The sequence below is a fragment of the Solea senegalensis genome, linkage group LG20 (assembly GCF_019176455.1).
Source record: "Solea senegalensis isolate Sse05_10M linkage group LG20, IFAPA_SoseM_1, whole genome shotgun sequence".
Classification (NCBI taxonomy): domain Eukaryota; kingdom Metazoa; phylum Chordata; class Actinopteri; order Pleuronectiformes; family Soleidae; genus Solea; species Solea senegalensis.
In genome coordinates, this window is record NC_058039.1 from 16,440,236 (window position 1) to 16,455,831 (window position 15,596).

Genomic DNA, 15,596 nt, shown 5'->3' on the forward strand with positions numbered 1-15,596 from the left:
TCGTCTCTCGCTGCAAGTGTTTGATCTCTGCGCTCTGCTTTCTTTCTTTCTGCTCACTTTCTTTGACCTTTTTATTTCATCTGCCTTGGATGTTATTGATCCGCTGCCTCTCTCTCTCTCTGTGTGGACTGAACTGCTGAGTCATCTTTCCTGTGGTTCACCACTGTTGATATTAACATGCTCATAATGGCTGATGTATAATGTTTCCCATATATGTCATAGGTTTGGTCTTGAAACCAACTGGAAGATATTACTCATACGTATGTTTCAGTGGTGGTTTTTGGCCTTTGAAACAGCGGAAGCTCATTTCAAGGAAACATGATGATTATGTAAAATTGAAAAGGCTTTAACGGTGTGAAAATGTTCTATATCGCAGAGCAAATAACACAACAAACAGTTATTTGTCTACAGATTTCTCTCGCAAAATCCACACAGACTGGACTGATGTTTCTGCAACGTTGTCAATCAAAGCCCCGCCCACTCCCAGAGAAGCTGAGCTTCCGTGGAAGTGACATTTTTGACACATTTGTCCAAAAAAATCCCATAGATCAGTGTTTCTAAATCCTGGTCTTGTGGACCACACTGACCTACAGGTTTTAGATGTTTCACCTGCTACAACACACCTGATTAAAATGGTCAGCTCATCATCAAGCTCTCTAGAAGCCTGATAACGATGGGTGTTTTGGAGCAGGTGAAACGTCTAACACATGCAAGTCAGTGGGTCCCGAGGACCAGGATTGAGAAACTCTGGAGTAGAAAATAGTTGAAGCTGAACTTCAAGAGTTTTTTTTAATGCGGAGGCTGCTACGGGAATACAAAAAATCACGTAAGCCAACGTGTCATCCACGATAAACAGCTGATTCTGAACAAACTAGTGACGTTTAGTAGTGAAATGTACCTAATACAACACACTACATATTTGACAACACTGAAAATCCCCCAATTTATTTAGCATTATTAGCTTTTACCAAAATCAAACACCTTGCACTTTAGATAAGGACCCTGCTTTACAGAGGCCGCCATCTTGCAAACGCCATGGTTCTACAGTGAAACAAACAGATAAACGAGCCAGAGTGTGTTTTTCACATTTTAAAGTGACATACTTTTTTGGTATTTGAGGCCACCGTAGTTCCCTGCCACACTTGGGAAAGGAAGCTCAAGTGGATGAGTCCTCTATTCAGCCCTCTTCACATCTGGCATTAGAAGGCATTCTCTATGATCAGGTAGCTCTTCACCACATGCGTTTACACCTGGTATTAAAATGCGTCTCTAACGTCCACAATCAAGATCCGATTGCTGTCCAATCACAAATCGGCGACTCGTTGCATTCATGCTTTCAACGTGGTCACAATGCGTCTCTGACCGACTCCTGGAGTGTTGTTGGCAAATCAGATCACAGTCCGTCCTCAGGTGGATTTACACCTGTAGGCGCTACCAGATCTGATCACAGACATCTTTTGGCATTTTAACATGCTTTCTTACACAATGGATTCATGGTCTCTGAAACTGCAAAGATCAAATAAAAACACAATTATCCACTAAGACTGCTCTGTTTCCTACACCGTCAATGAGAAGATCTGGATTTCAACTAAAATAAATTGTACTATAGACCTATAATGATGTTTTTTTACAAGATTTATTAAGGAAAATGAGAAAAACTTCCCTACCCCACAAGGTTAACAATCATGTCACCCTAAAAAAAATCGTCTTCCTCAGGCTACAACCACGGAAAATGTAATCAAATAATTGGAGTTATGCTGACAGAGAAGAAATATCCTGTTTTTTTAACACATTTTGTTCACGAAACCTGATTGAAAAATAATGTATTTGCTTAAAAAAGTAGTAGTACATTTTCAATTCAACTTGCTGCTTTTTAAATGCTGTAATAAAACTGCAGATGAATGAGTGAATGTGAGAGACAGAGACGGCAGTTTCCTCCTCTGAGCCGTTTACAGCGGCAGAGCCCGAGCTTCGTGGATGAAATGACTCACAGGAACCATGAAGTGGAGGACACACACACACACACACACACACACACACACACACACACACACACACACACACACACACACACACACTCAGAAAATGTGGCTATTAGATGAAACTCGATCCTCAATAATTCATAACGCTCATTTTCTACAAATCCTAATGGTTTGGGATCGCAGCTGAACGTCTCTGAGATTGAGGTTATTTCAGCGTAAATTGGATCATTCATTTTTCTGGAGGAAATAAAAAAATCGGACCCCAGATGTGATGCTGCAGCTCAGGAATGACCACTGTTTTGTTCACAGTTAGTTAAACACACAAAATAGTTGCAGTAATTGCGTTAATGTATTAGTTGCCAATTCAAAAGTGCAATAAATTCATAATTAATCAACTGTGACACTGAGTTAGTTGGAACGTGACAAGGAAAAACAAGTAAGTACAAGTCTGTACTTCAGTGAGAGGAAATGACTTTCTGTACAAACTGTCCCGCACTAATGGACTTTCAGTAAATGAGATTTCCATGGATTTGGGATCTCACTGAATCTCTACAGAACATAAACACACATGTCGGCAGCGGCAGGTAATAATAGTCGTTGTGTGTGTGATGCTTTGTGGATGAAGTCGCGGCTGAGACGACTTTGCGAAGAGAGTTACAGCAACATTATGACAGAAAAGGCGACGACAACAGGTGTCGGTCGTAAGCGAAACACAGGTTTTTGGGAAAAGTTATTGCCATGAAAAAGGCTGATGCAGAGCGATCCAAGAGCAGAGTGAACATCTGTGCTGCTGCGTTTGAGCGGCGGCGACAACTGAAAGCCCAGAAAGGGCCGCAAAGTGACGACATGCTGGTTCTGTTTCTACTGGGAAGGGGGTTCACTTTATATCTTTGTGATGTTTTGAGAGTATTTGTTGTTATTCAGCATCACGTATCCATAAAAAACCTCACTAAAAGGCACCGAAAGTTACCAAGCTCGTGTTCGTTGTGCGTTCCTGTGCTCTGGAGGCGGAGTTTCGGAGGGGGCGTGGACTTTTGATTTCAAAACGTAGCCTGTTCTAACTGTTTTGTCCAGGCTCTGCAACCCTACCTTTAAAAGCTGTCAAGTCGGGAAGAGATGAAAGCTGCAGACAAAGGCACTGACAGTAATGAAAACAGCACAGTTGGAGAGAATGAGACTCCGGTTTCGGAATTGCCCACGCAATTGCCCTTTAATTTGTATTCTGAACAAGATCAAGAAGCACAGAAAAAATAAATGTGGCCGGTAAAAAGTCACAGTGGCTAAACAAAGTTAACTTCAGGCCGTGTGCTTCTCTTCTCATGATCGGCTGCAGCCAAACAGCCGATCACAGTGACGTCTCTCATCAATGAGCGGCGACACTAATTGAACACGTGGAATCGACTGTCGAGTCACACACACACACACACACACACACCTCCTCAACCAGAGCGAGGGACAGCCATCAACCGCCCGATGTGTGCAGCGTGCTCTGACAGGCGGGCGGACGCGGCGCCACAGCTCAGCGCAGATTACTTGTCGTCTGGTTGCAGTTATGTTCAGCAGGAGATTATCAAGACTGGACTCACAGGACAAAGGCAGAAGAAATTGACACTGGAGCAGTGAAGACCAAAGTCAGAAGGGCTGTTAATTATCGAGAGGACGTGATAACATCTGCCCGTCAGGAAGCCAATTCCTCCACCCTGTTTGTTTGTTCTCGTCTCCGTCTTTACTGTCTGTCACTGACAAATGTCTTCTTTCGACACAGCGACACATTTCGAAAGAGTGACTTTTCGTTGGCTTCGCGCCGTCGACGAGCAACATATGAATCACAACAACAACAACAACAACAACACAACACCACGCACTCATATTTAAGTGCCTTGTGGAAATAATTCTCTCTCCGCTGTCAAGAGGAATTCACATAAACAACGCCAGTTATCGTAAAAGTGAGGAAATTCAGACTTGGTTAAAGGTGCTCTGAGGGGCCGTAGAAGCTGCTCAGATGTTCTGTGAGCCGAGCGCAGACGCACAGCGGTCGTAGGTTTTTCTGGAGTTGGAACTAATAAATGTTGAACAATAGTTACTTTTACTGAAATGAAAAGAAGGAGGAGGTTATTTAGAAGTGCAACGTACAACATGTTGCATCAGGAAACAAAGTTACAGACGTCTTGAGCGTAGGAGAGTATGTGAGGGTGTTACGTGATATATCTGCTGCATTTCTATCAATATTTCTCACATTTTTCAGCCAAAAACTGCCTATGTCAACAGTTCAGTTTGGTATAGTATGGTACGGCCCTCAGACAGGCTTGAGTTTCAGCTGAGATCAGTTCCTTTACTTGGTAGGCGGGATGTGCGCTGTGCCCGATGACCACGACAACGAACGACAACATCAAACGCAACACAACAGAGCAGCTCGTTGTTTCTGCTCAGCTGACTGTCGTGGGTCGAGCTCCACTCGTAACGCACCATACTATTAAACTCTGAGGCCCTAAGGTACTGACAAATGGAACAGTTGGGGCCGGTTATTTTAAGTAAGTCATGTGTCGAGTTTGCAGCGAGTCAAGTGACCTGCTGGACAGTTGATGCGATTAACAAAGAGACAGACGTGTCCTTAAGTCATAGAAAGACGAAGTGTGTCCTACTCTACTGACCATTCTGGGGCCATTCTGTCTTTTTTTACCACACATGAACATAATATCATCTTTAATTTGACAGAGCATAAGTCTCCTTCTGTGCACCTGATTATTCTTATTTTTATGTCCAAGCCTGTGGGTGGTAACTGTGAAACACGCCGCCGCCATTTTGGATCCAGAAAGAACACAGTTTGACTCCCAGTCGCTGTGTCTGCGTGTGTTTGTCCAACTTTAGTCAGAATAACTCACATGTTTACATGTATTTTTAAAATTGGGTTTCTCTTTGGACAAACCACAATAATTCTATTTTTTTGTAATGTCACACACACTCCCTCTGTGTGTGTGTGCGTGTGTGTGTGTGTGTTGCTAAGGAGCAGCTGTTTTGGTCGCCGGGCTGGTTTTTATTTGAGTATGTCAGGAAATAAATGTGCTCATTTCAAACACGGTTGTTTACCGTGTTCATTAGACCAGCATACGTGACGATGACGACGCAACCTCTTAAAGACACAGACGGCATCAATGATTCCATAGAAATGGTTCACATTTAGCCCCACAGGGATTAAAATTATGGGCTGCCGTCCTTTACAAACTAGCAGACGATTTGACTTTTGACTTAAAAGCCGATCTTTGCTTCTATTTTCTGTGTTAAATTTTTAAACTTCACCCTGGAGCATTTCTCTGATGCTGATGCTGATGATGATGATGATGTTGTCACAGAGTCACTGATCATTTGTGTTTTTTTACCAAGCAGACGCCATCAGTGTGTGTGTGTGTGTGTGTGTGAATTACACATCCACCCATCCATAAGAGGCTTTTTAAAAATGTACCAGCGTTCCCCTGCAGCGTCACATCACTTGTCGTCAGCACTGACAGCGTGGACAGCACTAAAGCCTCTAATTTCCCAATCCCTGTACTGTTCAGCTTGATGGATGCATCCTCCGTCGCCACCCATCAAAAATACAGCTGCATTACTGTTGTGATGCCAGTCATGTTTGTGATGGAGGGTGATGGAGAGAGGTTCACGATTACAGGGAAAGGTTAGAGAGGAGAGGAAGTCCTGACATCTGCAGCTCTGACAACAGGTTTCTTAACTGTGGTCTGAGTTTGAATTTGAAACACTGATTTTTCAGAATTTTAATTTTAAAAGCCATCAAATTTCAAGCACGGATTTTCTTTCAGTGTTAAAAACAATTTGACGTCTCAAAAAAATCTATCAAAAATTGACACAAATTCTTTGAGATTTTTTTGTTTGCATTTTTTGAGACGTTGAATTTTTTTACACATAATTTTTGGAGGGTGAATTTTTTTTGACCAACTCTTTGAGTTGGAATTTTTTGAGACTTCGATTTTTTTTTTACACAAAAAACAAAAAATGGAGACACCAAATTTTTTTACACTGAATTTTTTGAGAAGTAGATTTTTTTTACATTCAAGTAAACATACATGTAAACATTCATTTATTTTAACATTGAAAAAAGCAAAGGCAAAACAAATTCAGTGCTTGAAATTTGATGGCACAGATTTACTTCCATACTTATAACAGAGAGCATTTGCGTTTTTTCCCACTTTTTCCTGCAACAGCGCGAGTAAAATGACCGTATTAACACACATGGACTTTGACGTGCAACTTCTCAGCTCTCAGAAACAGTTGGAATCTTTCCAGTAGAACAAACCGTCGCATAATTACGGTAATGCAGAGTGCACTTGAGTCAAATAATTATTTTGACAATATGACAATTACTCTTGACTGAACGTCTCTCTCTGTCATCGGCACTTTACCTTCATGGCGATGAAGTCTCTCTGGTCTTCATTAGAGTTTTTGAAGACCAGAGAACGACAGAAAGAGAAAGGGGAATAAAGGAAGAAGAGGAAATGGACTCTGGAGAGGAAAAGTTTGGGGGAGAAGATTTGCATTTCAAATGTCCTCGGCTGTTTTAATAAAACATGAGTGGACTGTAATAAAGTGTGGGCACATTTCACGTAACTTCACCAGAATTGCCTTTACTGATAAACTCAATTGTTCTGCTGTTTTTCCTTAATAAGAAAAACAAGTAAAAGTGGATGAAATTGTATATGAAACTGTTTGGACGTATATGTCCTGCATCTGAGTCGCTTAAAGATGATCGGTGTGTGAGGGATCAGGGGAAAACAACACAGCATTGTTAACCTCGTGCATTTTTAATGGCCATCGCTTCAATATTTGATGATGAGAGGCTTCGCAGATATCGTGCGTCAGCTGACGGATACCGGCTTCACAAGTCTGAGACGGGGGGGGGAAATGGCAGAGCTTCAAAAGTTTACATGTCTGAGCGAAAGTGTCATGTTCGCCACATTCCTTTTTCACTGGCAGGGAAACAAACTGAACCAGAGAGAATTCATTCATGTACCATTCATGTTTCTTTAAACATAGATGAAGTGATTTATTTGTTTTTTTGGTCACCTTGGGCAACGTGGCAACACTGACGTATGTTTAAATAATAAAATATGCAAATAGCCTTCTCCCTTTGGGGGTCGCCACAGCAACTTCATATAATGTGTATAATTCTAACATCGATATTCACTCTGCTTTAGCTCGGATTTATTCTCCATCACCTCCTGAAGAAAACAAATATTAAATATTAAATATTCCACCATGTGAACTAAAGTGAGACACAAACACTGTTTATTTTGGTTTTTAGCAACAGTCAATCATAAATAATCACTATAAAGTAAACCTTGTGGAATACATGCCAATATATATATATATATATATATCTACATATGCAATACAATAACTTTCGTTTCCCTTTTAATCAGTTTTAGATCTAACTAAAATACCTTAGTTTCACCTTCCAGTCAAATTCTTCTCTCCTTCCACCTGGACTCTTTGTAATCCTAAGAGATTTTCCTCCCACTCTTCATCTGTTATTATCACACTGGCCTCCAGCTCGCATCTTTATATGAATAATAAACAATAAACATCTCCATGATTTTCCATCTGATATCAACATTATATATAAAACTATACATATATAGTTTTCTTCCCCTCAGATTATTCTCTTTAGCTTTCATAAAGTATTGTTCGACATCTGCTGTAGGTCTTTTCATTGCTTCACGTTCACTCTGAGTTATTATATAAAGACTTATTTGACAGTCCATAAAGACTGGTGAAAATCAGCATTGTCTGCTACAGATAAAGAATTTTCCCAAAATCCTCTTTATTTACTTGTATTATTGTAATTTGAGAGGTCCTATGTCAGTGAGGAGGAGAATACAGGGCAGTTGTAAGGCCTGATAATCCAAGGGCCGTTTAATTTCAGAGGAATAACTGTCGCTGTCACTTAATCAATGTCTCCCGTGTGTTACACTGAGTTGATATTGATTAAATAATTATCCCGCGCTGAGTCGACGCCGCCGTCCCCTGACCCTTATCGTGCTATCAGATGACTTTTAAATGTTGTGCACACATCATTAAAGTTCACTCAGCGCGGTGTTTTCTCCTCTGCACGATGGACGTGAGAGTTCAAACATGTCCTCACCGTCACCGGTCACTGCTACTCACTGATGCTGCTGCTGCTGCTGCTGCTGCTTCAGCTGCACGCTCTCCTCTCTCTCTCTCTCTCCTCACTCTCCCCCTCTCTCTCTCTCAGTCTCTCTCTGAGAGAAGAAAAACAAATTACAGCAACAACTATCTCATTCCACACTGGAGGAAAAGTAAACCCTAATTAAGTTGTAACTTAGTCAAGTCTCTCTCAGCAATTAAGTGTCTTCTCGTTCCGTTCGCTCGACTAAAGCACGCGACCTTTGACCCTGAGGAAAAACCTAGAATCACGGTAACTAAAAATAAAGCCACGTTTCCAACTTCTAAAGAGTTGGCTTGGCACTTCCTAATGAGCGTTCATGTTTATGGCTCTAAATGTAAATGAGGCGTGAAAAAAGGGGGGGAGGGAGGGGTTTATTACAACAAACTGTTTCTTTTATTCTTTTATTTTATTAAGATTTAGTGAGTGGTGCTAAAAAATGTTGTAAAAAAAACAAAAAAAACACTCTTATATCAACATTCTTGACATCACTGCATCTGTCTGTTTACGTGAACTTTGCAAAGGATTTGGATACGAGAGGAAGAGAAGAGATAAGCGAGGTAACAAAATAATGCATCAGCAGTGAGTGTAAAGACACAGTGTGTGACATTTAGGAACGTTTATACACAGGAACTGAATAAACTACCAATCAGTATGTATGTAGGAGTGTGTAATCACTGAGAATAAGTATTTCATCTGTGCTTGGCGAGGGCCTTACTGTACGCAGCCTGAGCAGACTTGCATTAGTGACGTGTCATTTGTGAACGAGCCAGCTCTGCGAGATGACTCCCCACTGGGGAAGAGCCAAATAAAACACTGATGTAAAACATTGCTTACCAAACACATAAACCATTCATAATTGCTAATTTAGGCTAAGGAAGTTCTACGTGAGACTATAAGTGAAGAGCCGTTTGGGAGTCTAAAGGAGCCGAGCCAAAAGAACCGAATCTTTGAAAAGAGCCGGACTTCCCATCACTAATTTTGCATTTTGAAGAAGAAACTTTCGACACACCTGAGGGGAAAAAAGGCTCCACCCACATAAACCTGATGTATAAACCGACAAAAGGAAACTAAGGCAAAGGCAGAGAGAGCGTGGGAAAATCTGACTTGATTTTAAAAACGTGGGAGAACCCCAGACACACAACAATCTCAGGGAGGACATTCCTGGGATTTGGGATGTCACAGAGAATCTCGCGTGATTTAACGTGACTTCAGAATGTAAACATGCAGGTGGACTGTCAGTTAGGGGCTGTTTTGTGTGTGAAGTCAAGGTCCAGATCTGGCCAGTTATCCTCTAGTGTGGGACAGACTTTAAAGACGTAAAAGACATTTAAAAACAAACTGTATTGCACTGATAGGTCTCAATGTTCTCAACAGTTAACAAGAGACAAAAATGAGGGCGAGTCTGAGTAAAGCTTTTCTGCTGTCGTCACAGCGGAGACAGAGACACTTTCGTTCAAACAGAAAACTCTATGAACGAGGGACAAGGACAAGGAGGACGTCAAGAACACTGCTCGTTCAACTGTGTGTGTGTGTGTGTGTGTGTGTGTGTGTGTGTGTGTGTGTGTGTGTGTGTGTGTGTGCACTGACCCTCTCATCCTGTGTCACCGTGGGGAAATCTGCAAACTTCATTTGTGACAGCTGCAAGAAAGAGAAAGAACAGGAGACACAATCAGACAAGAGGACTGAATAAATAATATTATTGTGTTATGTTTGCGTTTCTGCTTGACTAACCTCTTAGAAGGGGGAGTTTGGAAATGGCAAATTGCTGGTTATACACTGTAAAAAAACAAACAAATCAGACACAAGGTGGTGGTGTGGGATTAAAATCCCTCTCTGGAGATCCTGGCAGCTTTTCCTGAAGAAAGACGAACTGACGGCAACAACAAATCAATAAAATGGATGTAAATATTCAGAATGAAAGGACATGAAAGACGGGTTTCCTCATGTTCTCACTCACACACACACACACACGCATGAGAGAACTGACATCTGTGGACAGCAGCAGGTCACACCTGTGCTGGTGATGCAGACATTCTCATCTTACTGTGAGCATGAAGGAGACAGAAATATTCTACTCAAGTAAACGTTACCACTGTTCTAATCACATGTAACTCAGGTACAAGATAAGGAACTGGTGTAGAAATGTACTCTAGTTAAGGTAAAAGAAAGGTAGCTTGTTCAAAATGTACTCAGAGTAAAAGTTACTTAGTTACTTTTTTAACAAGGTTGGGGTTCTGGCTTGTGTTGTGCGAAAAGGACAAGGGAACACAAATCTCACATGAATTGTTTTTAGTTAAAGGCAAAACTTTACAAATTAAATTGCTGACAAAATAAAATGATGTAAACACAATGTATCAGTCAACATGTCATCATTCATCTGTCCTTATCATCATTCACCTGTCTTCATCATGTCCTCATCGTTCATTCACCTGTCCTCATCATTTAGTCACCTGTCCTCATCATTCAGTCACCTGTCCACATCATTCATTCACCTGTCCTTATCATTCATTCACCTGTCCTTATAATTCAGTCACCTGTCCTCACATTCATTCACCTGTCCTTATCATTCATTCACCTGTCATAATTCAGTCACCTGTCCTCATCATTCATTCACCTGTCCTTATCATTCATTCCTCATCATTCATTCACATGTCCTTATCATCATCATTCACTTGTCCTCATCATCATTCACATGTCCTTATCATCATTCACTTGTCCTCATCATTCATTCACCTGTCCTCATTCATTCACCTGGCAACATTATGTTACTCAGTAATGTGATTTTGAACGTAGTAAAGTATTTCCAAAAAAACATACTTAAGTAAAAGTAAAATTACAATTTAAAAGGAAATGCTTTAAAAAGTACAAGTACACAAAAAAACCTACTGAATGACAGTAACGTGAGTAAATGTAATTCATTAGTTTCCACCTCTGGTAGGAGACGCGTGGACGGGTAGTTTTGCGTGAGTGAACGCGGCACAGAGCAGAGGTCAGAGGTCACTGCGCTCTCACATGGCTCCATCCTGTATGTGTCACATTGAATGGAATCAGTCCAACCTGAGGTTACAAGGCCTGAGTGAGCGTGGTCTATATGTTCCACGATGAGTCACATTCGACCTGACACTGCTGCTGCTGAAGTCAGGTTACTATGACTCTCTCTCATTTGATCTCATGATCCAAATCGTCTGTGAAAGACATTAAATCAGGGGACATTAGGCAACGCGATGAGGGCCAGGACAAACCACATGCACCAGCTGCTCCCGTCAAAACAACATAGAATCATCCTGATTCACCTGCGTCCTCCTTCCTTCTATCACGCACAGCTCAGCTCGCGTGGGGAAAATGAGCCAAAGCATGACTCAGCGTGTCACCTCGATCTGCCTCAGAGGAAAAGTAGGTATCATCCGTGGTGTTTAGCCAATTACCTTCAGTGTCATTGTTGCCGGTGTAGAAAAGTGTGCTGGACGTCTAAAGACGCTGAAGTCTCTGTCTGCATGTGAGGGACACCGGTGGAGTAAAAGGAGAGTCCAGGTTTTTGAGACACTGATGTCCACTCTCACTGAAAAACAGGGAAAACAGATATTAGCCACTCAACAAAAAGGTTCATTTCTGTGATTTTTGTTGGTCACCGTGAATAGAAACCACATGTGAACGCCTAGAAATGACCCATGTATGTTTACAATAAAAATGTATGCAGTAGAGTTTTAGGTCCACACATTTACGCAGGCTTCCCTAACAGCTTTCTCCCCACACACCAAACCCCATAGAGAAAATCAGCGTTTTTCTTTTACCTCACAACACACAGACGTTGTGAATACAGAAAACACTGCTGCCTCCGTCAGTCACTTCAAACAGCTTGTCTTTTTAAATTCTGTGCTTGAAATAGTTCATTCGGATTTATCCGAGTGGCGTAAAACTTGCCAAACGAGGCAGGCGCTGACCGCTCGCTCCTGTGTCCCTGTGGGCTAAAAACACAGATTTTCTCTGTGGACTTTGGTGTGGGAGAGCAAGGCTGGAAAACTGTAATGTGGAGCAGCAAACACATGCTTTAGATGTCATAGACGTAAGCAGACATAAGATTTCATATTTGAAGTCAGACCTGACCTCGTACGGCCACACTGAAAGAAGAGTTTTGGCTCATTTGTTGGTTTGCAGTAAGTCAGAGCAGCAGCGTCAGAACATAAACAACAGTCGCCGTCAGACATAAGGACGAGTTTCACACGTCGTCTGTGGCTCCCTGCAGAGCTGAATCTGTCCACGGCTCTGAAAAACACAACACACACACAAAGAAGACATTTTTACACCAACGTGATCCTGATTGAGTGTTGTTTTCCCTCAAATTCACAACATTTAGCATTATTCTTATTCTTATTCTGGGCCCTGCTCATTATCTGTGTGTGCAGAGTTGTTTTCTGGTTTGAGGCCGAGTATAAACATGTTGTAGCTGCAAGCTGGAGTTTTAATATGCCTGAGAATTCTTTGAAGGGTGTGAAAGATAAGACTAAATCTCTCTTTCTGTTTCCCCTCCTCCTCCTCCTCCTCCTCCTCCTGCTGCTGTATCTGTGCCTCCACTTCCTCACATCTCCTCCTCCACTCTGGGTACAAATGGAAGTGAATGCTCATCAGGGAGATGTTGATCGTACCCGTGTTGGAGTTTGGACGACGTCACGTCCTCCGTCACCTCCCCGTCAAGACTGCGTCAGCTGCATCAACTCTGCTCCACCTGCACTTAATCCAGATTATTGTTGACAGTGACAGAGAAAACAGTGTTGGGTTAGTTAAGTTTGAATGAAGAATGCAGGGCGACCTGTGAACAGTTAAAGTAGTTCAACTGTTGACATTAACCCTTTAACACCTAAGCCTCAAAATGTTTGTCTGGACTCTTTGTTTTGCTTAACTTAACTTAACTTATCTTACCTTATTTCCTTATATTATCTTACCTCCCCTTATCTTACCTTACCTTATCTCCCTATCTCATATTACCTTATCTTATCTACTTATCTCATATTACCTTATCTTATCTCCTTATCTCATATTATCTTAGCTTATCTCCTTATCTTACATTACGTTCCCTTGCCTTAACCATGTATTCAAACTAAATATAATGACGGTGTTAAACAGGTTGTGTGAGAAAGTTTCACATTTATCTCTTTGTTTTTCCTCTTGATGACAAATTCCTGATCCTAATGAAATGTCTGTGGTGCTCTGATGACGACAGGACAGAATGAACCAGTGGTTCTCAAACAATCACCTGAGAAAATACTGAGCTCTTGAAGTAACAACGTGTTCACCGGCGTTACCACAGTTTGAGAACCATGGGGAAGAGAAGTTCAAATGGCTTTAGTTTGCGTCTGAAGCCTGGAATAAAAAAAAAGTTTTATTTGATTAATATCACATGACTTCTCTGCTCTGGCTTTCTGGTCTGAATCTTTAAATCATGATATCTGTCGTCGGTCACATTTCATACTCATGACATCGTCATTAATAATTTGGCGGATGAGGAGAATCAGATTTCCCCACGGAGCTAAAAAGAGGGAAAGAATATTAAACTTAATGCTTAATGTTCAATAACTGTGATAAAGCAGAGATTCTCCTTCCATTATGAACCCAGAAGTGTCTGAATAATCACGTCTGTGTTCAGAGCAGAAGAAGAGGAGCAGATTAGTTGAGCCTCTGGATGTTCATCTGGACTTTCTCTCTGATTATTTTAACCATAAAAGGGCCAGGAAGTGTCCTGTGTGTAAGTTTTCCAAGAACAACTTATCTGGCAGGTATTTACAATTTACCGCATATTAAAATAGTGTATTAACAATCTCACTGTGCAAAAACAAGTGTGCAGGTTTTTCCAACTCTTTCCTCTCCATTGGTGTCAGTGAAATGACTGTAATAACCACATGTTGCTGTGTGTGTGTGTGTGTGTGTGTGTCACTAAAATATCATCAGAGCTTCCATGTTTTATGAAGAACTGAACATAAAAGGAAATGTAGTGATTTTAGAGAATGAAATGCAAATATTTCTATGACTATTATCCAAAATGATGATAGTGATAATAATAATAATGACTTGAGAAACGTTGTCTGTTGAATATACTGCAGGTAAACAAAGCTGATCCTGCTCCAACACACAGTGAAACAATGGTGGAGGTGATGTTCTCCGTGGAGCCTCCTCACTCTGCTGCAGTTAATTGGCTCCTGTGAGAGTCAGCAGCCCGTTCACATGCAGCAGAAGCAGCAGAAGCAGCAGAAGCAGCAGAAGCAGCAGAGAACCTCCCAACCATCTGCCCCGGGGCGTCGCTATCACAGCTTTCTCCTCTGCTCCTGCGTCCTTTCACTAAATGTGACGCCCCAACAATCTGCTGCTGTGTTTGATCATGTCTCAGCTTGTCGTGTCGTGTCGGGGTCATTTTTTTGCAAACCTGCAGGTCACTCACGACTCATCTCTGTCCAAAAACAGCAGCCCTAAGCCTCACCCCCTCACCCCCTCACCCTGTCTCACCCTCCACAGTTTATATCCCCTCCTCTTTAATCTGATTAAGATGCTTTCACAGTGTATGTCGCCCAGTTCTGACCGACTTTCACATGACAACCTCACAGTGTTTGTTCTCAGGATGAACGTGAAGCACTGCTGACATCAAGTTGTGGAAACTGGGAAGTGCAAGTGAGTCTGAGACACTGCAGTGACCTCAGAGCTGTGACGGGGGAATTAAAGCTGCAGTGCAGAACTTTTTTACCCATCATCCAACACTTTATCCTTTACATGAGGGTCGCGGGTGACTAGAGCCAAATCTCAGCTGACACAGGGTGAAAGGCGGAGTCAACACACGGATTCACTCTCACACCCACAAGCCTTTTAGAGTGGGTCTTTTCTCCTGCTATCACCACTACGGCACCATGTGGCCCTTTGTTGTTACTGCTGTTATTCTCGTGCAGGGGTCTGCAACCTTTAGTATGAAAAGAGTCGTTTGTGTCCCCTCTCCACCCAAATAAAATTAATCTGGAGCCGCAAAAAACAAACAAACATTTGACCCATAAAATTAAGATAATATCACAAGTTTTTTATACAGATATATACTAGGTACAAAATAATGATGGCTGCAATTGTTGCATTAAGAAAAAGAAAACTGTTGACTTTTCATTGCTATTTATAGAAAACTTTTATAAAGTGGAGAAAAACAAAACTACAAAATAAAACAGAATTATGTAGACCGAGTCCTTCTATTGTTTGTGGAAATGAATGAAATGAAAAGTAAGCCACTTTAAATAAATGAAGCAGTATTTGGATTTTACAGTATGTAGCTCATGTTTGAGAAAACCTGCCTGACATTAACAGTAAATATGTGGATCCACTCGACTTGTTGCCTGGCATGTTCAACGTCCCAAATGTCACAAAATGATCCGATCAACAGAGGTCAATTCCTC

General features: G+C 41.5%; 1 long non-coding RNA gene across 3 annotated transcripts in view; it reads right to left on the minus strand.

Annotated features, from left to right (window-relative positions):
* Positions 1–13,456, minus strand: part of LOC122786054 — a 28,393-nt gene extending 14,937 nt beyond the window's left edge. Inside the window, exons 1-6 of one of the 3 annotated variants that reach the window (XR_006362397.1) lie at positions 13,430–13,456; positions 12,822–12,901; positions 12,283–12,441; positions 11,604–11,737; positions 9,910–9,954; positions 9,766–9,816 (exon numbers count right to left, since the gene is read on the minus strand). This is a non-coding gene — a long non-coding RNA (uncharacterized LOC122786054). Of the gene's footprint in view, positions 1–9,765; positions 9,817–9,909; positions 9,955–11,120; positions 11,738–12,282; positions 12,442–12,821; positions 12,902–13,429 lie in introns of those variants that run through there. The other 2 variants (XR_006362398.1, XR_006362396.1) reach the window with 2 other exon arrangements.
* Between the last annotated feature and the right edge of the window lie 2,140 nt (positions 13,457–15,596).